The sequence below is a fragment of the Pelodiscus sinensis genome, chromosome 31 (assembly GCF_049634645.1).
Source record: "Pelodiscus sinensis isolate JC-2024 chromosome 31, ASM4963464v1, whole genome shotgun sequence".
NCBI lineage: Eukaryota > Metazoa > Chordata > Testudines > Trionychidae > Pelodiscus > Pelodiscus sinensis.
This window is the reverse complement of record NC_134741.1, coordinates 10,922,325-10,935,183: the sequence shown is the minus strand read 5'-3', so window position 1 is coordinate 10,935,183 and position 12,859 is coordinate 10,922,325.

Below are 12,859 nucleotides of genomic sequence, written 5' to 3'. Positions count from 1 at the left end.
AGGAAGAAGGGAGGGTGTCAAAGGAAGCTGGGGGTGCTGGGTGGGAAGAAAGTGAGGGGAACGGGGTGGCTGGGGTCTGGTCATGAGGTGGGACATTATGTGGCTTTGTGTCCACTTGCACCAAAGGCGACAGCCACACTGCCCCGAAGGTGCACAGCCACAGTAGTGGCACTTCCAGGGTGGGCCCTGGACTGTGTGGCCGCAATGACCTGGTCTCAGGCAAGGCACCGCTGAGAAGTCTCAGCCCCAGCCCTGCATCCTCCTATCTCAGCTTAACTTGTTTAGCTGCCTCCCACACGCTCCTGAAAGCCAGCACACAGGCTGCCCAACTCTGCACCAGGGGGCAGGCCCTGGAACTGCTTTGTGGGCACCCAGGGGAACCGCAATAAGAGAAGACGCTGTGTTTCTGCCTCGTTTTGTACCAGGGACTTTTTGCGTGCGAGACAGCTGTGATAACCACTACACCACAGAAACACACTTAACAGTGTTTTCTGCTACTGCACTTAAGCTTGGGCAAATATTCGGTTCCTAACCCTTTGTCCAACAGAGATTGCTGCAGGGCAAAGGAATTCTCTGTTGTCAATTTTGTGCCCTCAGGAAGGGACCAAACTGAAGGACGCCGGGCCCCAGCCTGGGGACTCCAACCTAAACCCTGAGACCAAGGGGTTTGCAAGACAGATGATCAACATTTGCTCCATTTTGCCCTCCCCAAACCTTGCAAAACCTCAGAGGCAACTCTGCAGTCCAGGGCTGGGGGAAATGTGCATGTTAGAACCTCTGCCCACTGAGCTGTAGCTTTCTGTGCCCAGGGAGCCAGACACCAGCAGGGTGGGAAGGCAGGAGGGAAATGCGGAATGGCCGAACTTTGAGAGACAATGATGTTGTCTGGGATCATACAGTAGAACAGTTTAGAGATAGGTCTGAGTAGGGCACAGTGGCGTAGCTGGCTAAAGCACTTGCCTAATAAACAGCAGCTCCTCAGTTCAGTTACTTATGCCTTTCCGGGACACAGAAGAGGCCTCCCCTGGCCACCCATGGAACTGTGGGTTCAGGAAAAGGCTGACTGGAGAGGTATGTGGGGAAGAAGGAAACCACAAGCCCCAAGAGGTTTCTCCCTGACAGGTGAGAAGCTCATGATGCCCACGTACCCTGACTCTCCATGGCTGCAGGAGCTGCCGAGGTTGCACCCTCAGACTCTCTAGATGTTGATACCCCCAGGGAATCACAAGGGCACTTGGCACTGGCTCTCCAGTCCCAGCAATTGCAGTCAGAGCTCTGCCTTGCCAGTGCCAGTCACAGAAGCCTCTGCACCCGCTCCAGGCTTGTGGTTTCCTTCTTCCCAACACTCCTCCCCAATCAGCCTTTTCCTGAACTAGCAGTTCCATGGGTGGCCACGTCTGTGTCCCAGCAGGGCATAGGAAAATGTGAGCAAAGGCCACAAGGCACCACTGGAAGTTGAACCCAGGATCTCCTGTTTATGAGACAGGTGCTTTAGCTAACTAAGCCATGGTGCCCTCATCCAAGCTCTTTTTAAAATGGCTCTTTATGTTTCCACACAACACTTTTGACTCCCAAAATGTAGCCATTCCCCATTTCCCTCCAGCCATAGCGCCCAGGCCATGTCTGGCCACCTGGGCACAGAAAGCTACAGCTCCATCTGCAGGGGGCTTTGGCTTCCTTGCCCATGGGATGCTGTGGCAGGAAAGGCTGCTCAGCAGGGATGGGGTTCACCTGTGGAGGAAGGGAAGAGTATTTGGGTGCAGACTGGCTAACCTAGTGAGGAGGCTTTAAACTAGGTTTGATGGGGGCAGGTGCCCAAACCCCACATGTAAGTGAACAACATGGACACCTGGGGGATGGGCCAGAAATGGGAGGGAGCAGGGGCTGTAACTGCAGAGATAAAGGAGGGACGTGGGACCACTGGGAAACAAAATCTAATCTGTGTCTTAGGTGCTGGTACAGATACACAGGACTATGGGTAATAGGCAGGAAGAAGTTGGTATCACCGGGACTTGGTGGGATAATACAAGACTGGAATTTTGGCACAGAAGGGTTCAGATTGTTCAGTAAAGGTAGGCAGAGAAAAAGGGAGGAGGAGTTTCCATAGATATGAAACATGCGAACACTTGGCCTGAGGCAGAGATGGACACACACTCAGCCTCACCCACAGCCGGAAGGCAGTTTGCAGGGAGCTGAAAAGAAACAGAAGAGGGGAAACTGGAGCCTGGCAGAACCAAGTCTTGGGATTCTTCTGTGCCCAGATGTGCTAAGCATCTGGCAGCCAAGCTCCCAATTGCTGGTCTGTTCCTGCTATCCACAGGCAGGCCAATCCCCTCCTCTGGGTGTTACAGGCTGGACTTTGCCTGCCTGACGTTTAGCCAGGGAACTGCTCCCTGTACTGTGGAAACCAGCTCATTGCCTTATAGGAAGAGGGAAGGAGCCGTTAGAAGCACTTAGCCCCTGGCTCGCTCTGTCTGTGATAAAAAGGAACAAAGGTTTATAACTGAAGAATGTGGGTATCCATCCCACTGCCTCTTGCATGCAAAGTGAGCACTCTACCACTTGAGCTAATTCCCCCATCTGTGTGCACTTTTCCTGCCCCCACCCACCTTGTTCCAGAGTCCACAACATCCCTTCTGATAAACCCTCATATAAAACTCAGCAAATATCCAGAGAAATTGCGGTTCCCTTTACAAGAGTCTGCACAGCTCAGTTCCAATCAGCCGGTCTTCCCTAGAGCCCGGAACATCGACCGCGGCAGCGTCGCTCTTACGCCCAGTGTAGACACGGCCTTAGAGTGTCACAAACCAGCCCCGGGCACATTCCTGGCTAGGACCAGTCACAGTCTGGGCTTAGTGAGGGTCCGTCCTACCTGAGACGTGTGTGACACAAAAGCCTCCTGTTCCCTGCCCAGTTCCCAACATTGGCTGCAGACCCAGCGATATTTGGTGCCTTGGCTGCTGTCCCTGCTGGCAGGGAGCTGTCCCGCACCCGCAATTCATCCACCTCCCAGAGAGGCAGCAGCTCTGTGAGGGGGAGAAGCCGGGGAATTTCCCTGTGTGTGTAAAACCATCACTGCCGGCCCAGGCTGGGCCAGTGCGCTGGCATCCCTCATGTCTGGAGCATCCACCAGGGAGAAACTGAAACTGTATCAGGAGATAAAGGGTCAGGTCTCTCCTGGCAGAAGCTATAGGGCTTGGGGTCCATTCACCCCTCTCTAGAAGGAGCTATAGGGTCAGGGGTCTCCTTCTAGAGCAAAACGCACCCCTTCATTCTGACTTTGGATACTTTCAGCCGACCGTCAGGCCAGTGAGTGATGTGTGTGTGTGTACTATACACCCGAGACTTCAACTGCTGAGACTGGGGTCCCTCGCAGTGGGCAACCTGGAAGAGGTTGATGGGCGCCCCAATGAGTGTACAGGAAGAGCTTATTACACTTCAGATTTCAGCTGCTAGAATTCATAATTCCTTTGCAGCGGGCAGCCTCGGGGAGGCTGAGAAGCGCCCCAACGGATTTTGCCACCTGGGTGTGACACAAATCCAAACGCCCAAGCTCTCCCTATATCTGTCCCTTTATGACCGGCTGAAGTTCTTTTAAATTGTGCTTGGTTCTATTACAGCAACTGAAGGAGTCAGGTTAAAGCTTAAACAGTTACAGGTTTATTTGAGGAAGCTTATAAATCATGTGGTTGCAATGGCTATTGTTCTATTTCTTAACTGCTGGCAAATATATATATATATATATAGAGAGAGAGAGATCTTAAAAAAATGGTTACAAGGAAAATAAAGATAGAAAATAGAAAATAATGGTACCAAATGACAGCTTAATCTTTAAAGAGCTCTATTCTATGCATGCACTAAAACAAAAGGACACATATAGGTACAATTTTTACCCCTTTCTGCGTCACTCGGTCCCAGTGTGTCAGGCCAGGATCGGTCCCTCAATTCCTCGGAAAGACGAAAATACGAGGTGGGTGTCCCCGTGGACGTCAAACACCTAACCTGACCAGCAGGTAGAGGGCAGATTGACACTCAAAGTGAGTGTGTGCTGGACCTATCTTATATACCCATTGGGTCACGTATTTTCTCTTTCTTGTCTGTAATGCCAAATGATGCTGGTCTGTCTTTTGTGAGACCAGTTCTTACAAGGGAGTTGTGAACTTAATTTACACTTGTAAGAGAGAATTGAGATGATTAAATTGGAAGTACTGGACGTTCTTTTCTCAGTGGGAAATTCCTCTCTCAGGGACTGTGTGTGTTCGAATCAACATAGGTGCCAGCCGGGCACTTCTTGCAGCCTCAAGCTTAGCTTATTTCCTTAATCATTACTCAGAGTCAGAGAACACTCGCATATCCTGGTCTCGCATCAAAGCAGATCAAAGCTTGATGGCTATGCTGATCTTCTTATTGTTCCTTCTCTGCTCTGTATACAGACATCTCAGAGGGCAAGCAAGATTGTTTGAGATGGGGGGGCTGTCTGGCTACATCTTGGGAATAGTGATCATAATATAATAACATTCAACATTCCTGTGGTGGGAAGAAAACCTCAGCAATCCAGCACCCTGGCATTTAATTTCAAAAAGGGGAATTACACAAAAATGAGGAGGTTAGTTAAACAGAAATTAAAAGGCACAGTGACTAGAGCCAAATCCCTGAAAGCTGCATGGAAACTTTTTAAAGACACCATAATAGAGGCCAACTTAAATGTATACCCCAAATTAAAAAACACAGCAAGAGACCTAAAACAGTGTCACCGTGGCTTACCCGCCATGTAAAAGAAGCAGTGAGGAACAAAAAGGCATCTTTTAAAATTGGAAGTCCAATCCTAGTGAGATAAATAGAAAGGAACATAAACACTGTCAAATCAGGTGTAAAACTGTAATAAGAAAAGCAAAAAAAGATGAATCTGAGGAACTGTCCCGGATTGAAGTGTCATTGGAGGAGGTTTTGGAACACATAGAAAAACGTAATGTTAACAAATCTCCGGGACCAGATGGCATTCATCCAAGGGTTCTAAAAGAACTCAAATGGGAAATTGCTGAGCTATTATCTGTGGTTTTAACCTATCCTTTAAATAGGCTTCCGTACCTAATGACTGGAAGGTAGCCAACGTAACACCAATATTTAAAAAGGGATCTAGAGGCGATCCTGGCAATTACAGACCGGTAAGTCTAACTTCAGTACCGGGCAAATTAGTCGAAACAATCGTAAAGAATAAAATTGTGAAGCATGTAGAAGAACATAATTTGTTGGACAAAAATCAGCATGGTTTCTGTAAAGGGAAATCCTGTCTTACTAATCTATTAGAGTTCTTTGAAGGGATTAACAAGCATGCGGATAAGGGAGATCCAGTAGATATAGTATACTTGGATTTTCAGAAAGCCTTTTACTTACCAAAGGCTCTTGTGTAAATCACATGGCCATGGGATAAGAGGGAAGGTCCTTTCTTGGATTGCAAACTGGTTAAAAGACAGGAAACAAAGGGTAGGAATAAATGGTAAATTTTCAGATTGGAGAGGGGTAACTAGTGGTGTACCCCAAGGGTTAGTCCTGGGACCAATCCTTTTCAACTTATTCATAAATGATCAGGAGAAAGGGGTAAGCAGTGAGGTAGTAAACTTTGCAGATGATACCAAACTGTTTAGGATAGTCAAGACAGAAGCAGACTGTGAGGGACTCCAAGAAGATCTCACCAAACTCAGTGATTGGGCAGCAAAATGGCAAATGAAATTTAATGTGGATAAGTGTAAAGTAATGCACATTGGGAAAAATAACCCCAACTATATGTACAGTATGATGGGGGCTAATTTGGCTACGACAAATCAGGAAAGGGAACTTGGAGTTATCGTGGACAGTTCTCTGAAAAATTCCACACAGTGTGCAGCAGTGGTCAAAAAGGCAAATAGGATGCTAGGAATTATTAGGAAAGGGATAGAAAATAAGACCCAGAACATCTTACCGCCCCTGTATAAAACTATGCCTGCCTGGCCATCCTGTGTGAGACTCTCCCACTGAGGCCCTGCCCCACAACCCCCCTCTCTCCACCGGGACACAGGTGCAGCCGCACACCCAGCAGGGGTCGCTCCACAGACATGTGGGGGGGGAGGAGGCGGGCCAGGATCGAGGGGCAGGGCCTCTGCAGCCATAGGCCCGCCCGCGAAACTCACGCATGCACGACGCGGGGCTCTCCCAGCCGCCGAGAGCAGCGGGAGCGCCCGGGAGCCAATGAGGCGCCGCGGAGGGAACAAACAAACAAACAGCCCCGCCTCCCGGGGAAGGCAGAGCCCCGCCCCCACGGCCAGAGAACCCCTCCCCTGCGTTAACTACCCAGCCCCGCCCACCTCGCTCCGCTCCACCGAAGCAGCACTGAGAACTGCCTGAGGGTGCGCAGTGCATGTGCAGTGACCGCAACAACATTCGCTGCCTCCCTCCACTCGCTCGCGGAGTGAGACGCTGCTGCGGGATGGGCGGGGCCTGAGCAGGGGCGGGGAGTGACGGGCGGGGGAGCACGAAAACCCGGCCTCGGCCGTATGGAATGGAGGAGGTCGCGCATGCGCAGGTCAGTGACTCTGCTGCGAATCCAGCACCAGGGCTTAGGTCAGACTGGGAGCTTCCTGGCCACACCCTCTCCTGCTGCTCTGCCCTGCTCCTGAGTTCTGCCCCACGCGTGTCCCTGACTGCGTCCGCCCCTCCCCCCCCCCGCTGCAGCTGCGGGGCGATGGCTCCAGCTCCTCTGGGTTCTTGTGGAGTCAGATTAACCTGCCCCGGGGCTGTAGCAACCCCCGCCCCATGATTCTCTGTTGGCCTGTTGCTGCTGGGGGCTGGGATCACACCTGCCCCCCCCTTTGCTGCTTCTCCTGTTCCTGCCCCCTCCTGCCTCTCTCCAGCTTTTCCTGCAGGGCTGGGTGCTCCTGGTGGGCTTGGACATTCCCATTCTCTGCCCCATGTGCTGCCCCCCCTCACCTGTCACCAGCCCCTAGGGCAGGGGTGCAATGTTCCCACGGATACGCCTGTCATAATGAGCGACCTCTGTTTTTGCCCATCCTCCTCGGGGGTACCAGCGCAGGAGGCCAAGGGCCCCTCCCACTGTTGAATGTGGACAGGTCTGGCCTGGCCTCTTTCTCCCCAGACACCCCTGCTCCTCCCCATTCCCCCTGGGCTCTGCCCCCCACCCTGGCCAGAAGCTGGAGCCCTGCCCAGACAGGAGAAGCCCAGGGGTGCCAATGCAGCTGGGGCCATCAGAGGACCATGCTTGGGGAAGGAGGGCTCAAAAGCTGCCCCTGGCTGATGGGCCAGACATAGCAGCCCCTGCCTAGCACAGATGGAGGGTCCATGAATCGCCACCACTGCCCAGACAGCTCTTACTGTGACGTGAATGGGGTCAGAACCACAGGGGCAGTTGGGGGGAGCCTCAGACTCTCCACCTGCCCTGGGTGGGGACATGGACTGGGGCTGCTCATGGGCCCCCCACCAGTGTTCCCTGTAAGCTGAGCACTTAGCCACTCAGGAGAGATTCAGGTGCTGCCCAGGTGATTAACAGAGCCCCCCCCCCCAGTCAGCAGCCTGTGTTTCTATGGGTGGTGCACATCTGCACCTACCTTGGTGCACACAACAGCATTTGTTCCACACATGTATGGAAACAAATTTGAGGGAACCCTCCTCCCCTCCCCCGCAGGACAGCCTGAGTGGCAGACAGCCTGCTCCCTCCCTAAGCTCCCCAACACTCTGGTATCTGCCCGTCCCAAAGCAGCGTTTGCCCCAAGTCACTGGCACCTCCCGGCTGAAAGCAAACCCAGCACCTGCAGCCTGTCCTATGGCACCGTCATGAATGATTTACTGGCCCAGAGAAGGGAAGGAGAGTTACTCACAGGGCGAACGCAGCAGCTGGACACACGCACATGGTGCTCTCCTGCCTGGCCCAAGGGAATAGAGGCGCCTCTGGTGAACCAGCTCCGTGTGTCTGTAGCTGGCTGCTGGCTTGGCATGTGCCAGTGCCCAGGAGGCCTGGGGACTGGGCATGAGCTGGCACCAGGATGGGCAGGGTCACCCAGGCCTACATGTCTATGGTGAGCAGTTGTGCAATGCACTGACCGTCATGGGGAGCCATGTCACATTGCTGGAGGGGCTCATGAATCCCTGGGGTGTGAGATCCTCGTCCACTCCTGTGCCTGCCTGGTGGGGTACTGAGCCAGGGTCTCCCTAGCTGAGGGGCAAAAGTTATGAGAGGTGGGAGAGGGGAGCTGTGAGGGGATGGGGGCAGGGCGAGAGGGGGAGGGATGCGGGAGGCAGGTGTCCAGTTTGGGACTGGAAGCCCCTGGCCCAACAGGTTCCTGGAGATGCCAGGCCACACCACTGGCCCAGGCTGTCGAACATCCAGTTTGTGGCTCCATAGGCTCCCTACCAGCCCTTGTGCAGCTCATGGGGAAGTCCCTGAGTTGGCATATCCGGCTCTTAGCATTGGAGCAACTGGGGGTGGGGGAGGGGCATCAGCTGGGCTAGGGCAGAGCAAGAACTGCTCTTGGGCAGCACAATGAGTAGGGCTGGCCACTGACCAGGCGCCCTAACCCTATCCCGAGCCCCTTCCCTTCCCTTCCCTTCTGTCTCCCCCCCTGCACCCAATTCCTCCAGAGCCGGGCTGGAACGGCTGCCCCACTGCCAGCCCTGCTGCTTGGCATGGTGCAGTCATGGGCCAAAGGGCAGGGGAGTACTCAGGTGTGGAGAGCAGATGGGGGCTGGATGGGGGGGCAGGGAGTGCAGGGGGCTGGAGAGATGGATGGCCCAGAAAGGCTGTGTTTACACTGGCATGATCTTGCACAAATACTCCTTTACGCAAGAGGTCTTGTGTTAAAGTATTTGCGCAAGAGAGCATCTACACTGGCATGTGCCTTTGCGCAAGAGATGTGCTTTTAGCCATCAGGCTTTCTTGCACAATAAATTCTTGTTGCCTGTCTACACTGGCCTCTTGCGCAAGAAAAGTTGTGCAAGAGGGCTTATTCCTGAGCGGGAGCATCATAGTTCTTGCAGAAGAAGCACTGATTTCACACATTAGAACGTCAGTGTTCTTGTGCAAGAACTCCCCGCCAGTGTAGAGGCAGCATATTTTTGCGCAAAAGTGGCTGCTTTGGCGCAAGATCATGCCAATGTAGACACAGCCAGGATGTCTGGCTCAGAAGGGGGGGGGGGGTGTCACAGTTTTCCCCAGGCTCTCCTCAATTTATTGTTCACAGCGTGGTACATCAGTTGGGGGACACATTAATGTGGCTTGGGGGTTTTTTTGGGGGGGGGAAGGAAGAAAGTGTCTCTCAACTGTGTTTTCAACAACAGGGTTTCATGTTGATAAGCTGAATTTCACAAAACTGAAGACGTCCCGGATAGAGATAACAGCCGTGAATACATTGTAGCAAAACACCAACATTGAGCCTGCCACTTGCAGAACCTAGTTTCATTTATAGATGTGGTACAGGAAGAATTAAATGACCCCTAACAAAAGATGGCCAGGTCCACTTTTGCCAGATGCTAAGCACTATGAAATAAAACTGAACACTCAGCAATTGGAGTAAAAATGGTGGAAGCAGAACACAAGCCGCAGTTCATTTGGCCAAGCCAGAAAAGATGGATCGCTGTGTTCTCATGGCTGTGGAGAGAATTTGGTGCATACTGAATGAACAAGGAGAAGGGTTCATGAGAAATGTGTTCCCAGAACTCCAAATTAGTATGTAAGGCGCAGTTCTTCACTTTATACTTTTCTTTTTGTTAAAAAAACAATCCCTGATCATTCTGTATTTTTATTAACATTATGTATTGACTGTTAGACAGACTGAATCCAGCAGGGCTGGTTTTATTGACAGAATATGCCATGGTTGTGGGCCCAGTGCTGAAGGCACTAAATATTCTCCAAGCACAGATATGCACAGTAATGGAATGGATGCTGTGTAAATTATACCAGCTCCAGGGGGTAGCTGAGTTAGTATGATTGTCAGTGTTCTTGTGCAAATACTATGCTGCTCCCATTCGGGCAAAAGCCCTCGGCCAGTGTAGACAGCTCAGGACTGCTTTGTGCAAAAAAGCCTCATGGCTAAAACGGCGATTGGGGCTTTCTTGCGCAAAACCACATCTGGATTGGCACGGACGCTTTTCCACAAAAAGTGCTTTTGCGCAAAAGCGTCCGTGCCAATCTAGACGCTCTTTTCCGCAAATGCTTTTAAAAGAAAAACTTTTCCATTAAAAGCATTTGCAGAAAATCATGTCAGTCTAGACGTAGCCGATGGTTTCAAACTGCAAAGGAACAACATGCCCTCTTGAGGACACTGGTAGATGGACTCCAGTGTGCCATTCAGAAATGTTTTGGTGAAATAATTGAGGACCTGGAGCTAATAAGAGCTGACATCTTGATGCCAAATGTTAGGACCACTTGGAACAAGCATGAAACTGGGATTAGAAAAGGTAAGAGACTATGTCATTTTAGACAAATGAAACTGCAAAGAAGCCTCATCAGGTGACACCATGGATCTGTTGCACTCTTTTTCTAGAATTAGAGAGCTGTGCACCGGGGCCAACAGAACTCTGTCTCCATCAGCTGCCTGTGAGAGAGTCTTCCGTATGATGGACTCATATTTTTTCATAGAAGAGCAAGGATTGGTACATTTGAAAAAAAAATGCTCATATAGTTGAACAAACATTTTGGAAATTAATCATTACAATGGAAAAATGCACACCGTGAATGTGGACAAAATAAATACATTTCTGTAATCTGACTTGTATTTAATTTGGTCCCTCTTCATCTTTATAAATGAAGGCAGTGAGTATCGTTAAATTCCATCATTGAAAAATGTATAGTATAGGTGTGCATATAATATAGAATTATATTATAAGTGTTTATATAGCGTGTGTGTGTATTAATGATGACCTGCAAGAACTCGGGAGGTTAAGCATAGGGTTCCATAGGACAACCAATTTTTACTTGTGCATACTTACGTACAATTAAGATATGATGCCTACACCCCACCATCAACCTCAGCCTGGACCATTCTACGTGAGAGATCCATTTCCTGGACACCACAGTACAAATCACCAATGGAATATTAGACACCACTCTCTACAGAAAACCCACTGACTCATAGTTACCTACATGCTTCCAGCTCCCATCCAGAACACACCGTACGATCCATCATCTATAGCCAAGCCCTTCGATACAACCGCATCTGCTCTAATGCCACTGACAGAGACCAGAAACTTCAGGATCTCTACCAAGCATTTATAAACCTAAACTACCCACCCGGAGAAATAAAAAAGCAAATTGAAAGAGCCAGACGAATACCTAGAAACCATCTACTTCAAGATAGACCCAAGAAAACCAACAATAGAACACCACTTGTCATCACCTACAACCCCCAACTTAAACCTGTCCAATACATTATCAATAAACTACAGCCTATACTGGAAGAGGATACCAAACTCCAAGAGGTTCTGGGAGATAGATCCATAGTCTCCTATAGACAACCACTTAACCTCAAGATGATTCTTACCAACAACCACAGGACATACCACACTAATACCAACCCTGGTACCTTCCCTTGCAACAAACCCCGTTGCCAGCTTTGTCCACATATTCACTCTGCTGATACCATTATTGGACCTAACCAAGTGAGTTATAAGATCAAGAACACATATTCCTGCGCATCCAGAAATATAATCTATGCTATCATGTGCTGAAAGTGTCCGTCTGCTATGTACATTGGACAAACGTCTCAGACACTTCGCGAAAGGATCAATGCCCACAAAACAGATATCAGACAGGATCACAAAGGAAAAACAGTCTCTTGCCATTTCAACCAGAAAGGACACTGTCTCAATGACTTAATTACCTGCATCCTGCTTCAAAAGCCTTTTAAAACTGCACTTGAAAGGGAATCCTCTGAACTGTTATTCATGCTAAAATTCAACACTGCATGGGGGTCTTAACAAAGACTCTAGTTATCTTACCCATTACAAAGATAGATTCTCCAATTATCACCTCTAATACCATTAGCTCACAGACATTTACCTTCCCCCCCACCCCCTTCTGTTCTGAAATGTGATTTGTCCTTTTCATGTGTGTTCATTGTTTTAATTGTGTCCTTTGGTATATATGGTTGTGACTATTTTCTTCCACTATTTGATCTGAGGAAGTGGGTCTGGCCCACGAAAGCTCATCAACTAATAAACCACCTTGTTAGTCTTTAAAGTGCTGCATTGTCCTGCATTTTGCCCCTTGGGAAAGGCAAAACTCACAGCGCGTGGGCAGAGACCGGCAAGGGCGGCACGAGAACCGCTGCGCACGCGCAGTGCCCAGATACGCGCTCACAGCGGTACAATCTCTCAGGGGAGCATCCCCCTCACCCTCCGCGCCGCCCCGGGACCAACCAGACCCGCTGGGCAGAAGCCGGGACTGGCCCACGTGGGCGCCTCTCGGCCCCGCCCCCGCAACAAAGGCCCTCCCCCGGCCCCTGCGCAGCCACGAGGGGCCCAGAGCGAACCCTGCAGCCCCAGCAGCGCGCGCCGGCCCCGCCCAATTCGGGACACCCCCTCCCCCCCACGTGCGGCCCAGCTCGGCACCTCCCCGCTCGGGACACCACCCTCAGGTCGGAGCCCGTCAGTGAGGGATCCCCCGCCCCCTGTGTTGTTACCCGCGCTGCAAAAGCCCCGCCCCTCATGCGGGCCGGCCCGGGCTCCGAGAGGCGGAAGTAGCCCGTTGATTTCCCCCCCCCCTCCGAGGGGGCGTGACCAGGCAGCTCACGGTCAGAGCTAAGACCTGCGGCAGGAGTCGGATCGGTTTTACGGACCTGCTGCGCATGCGCGGTGTGACGCCCCCCCCCCCCCC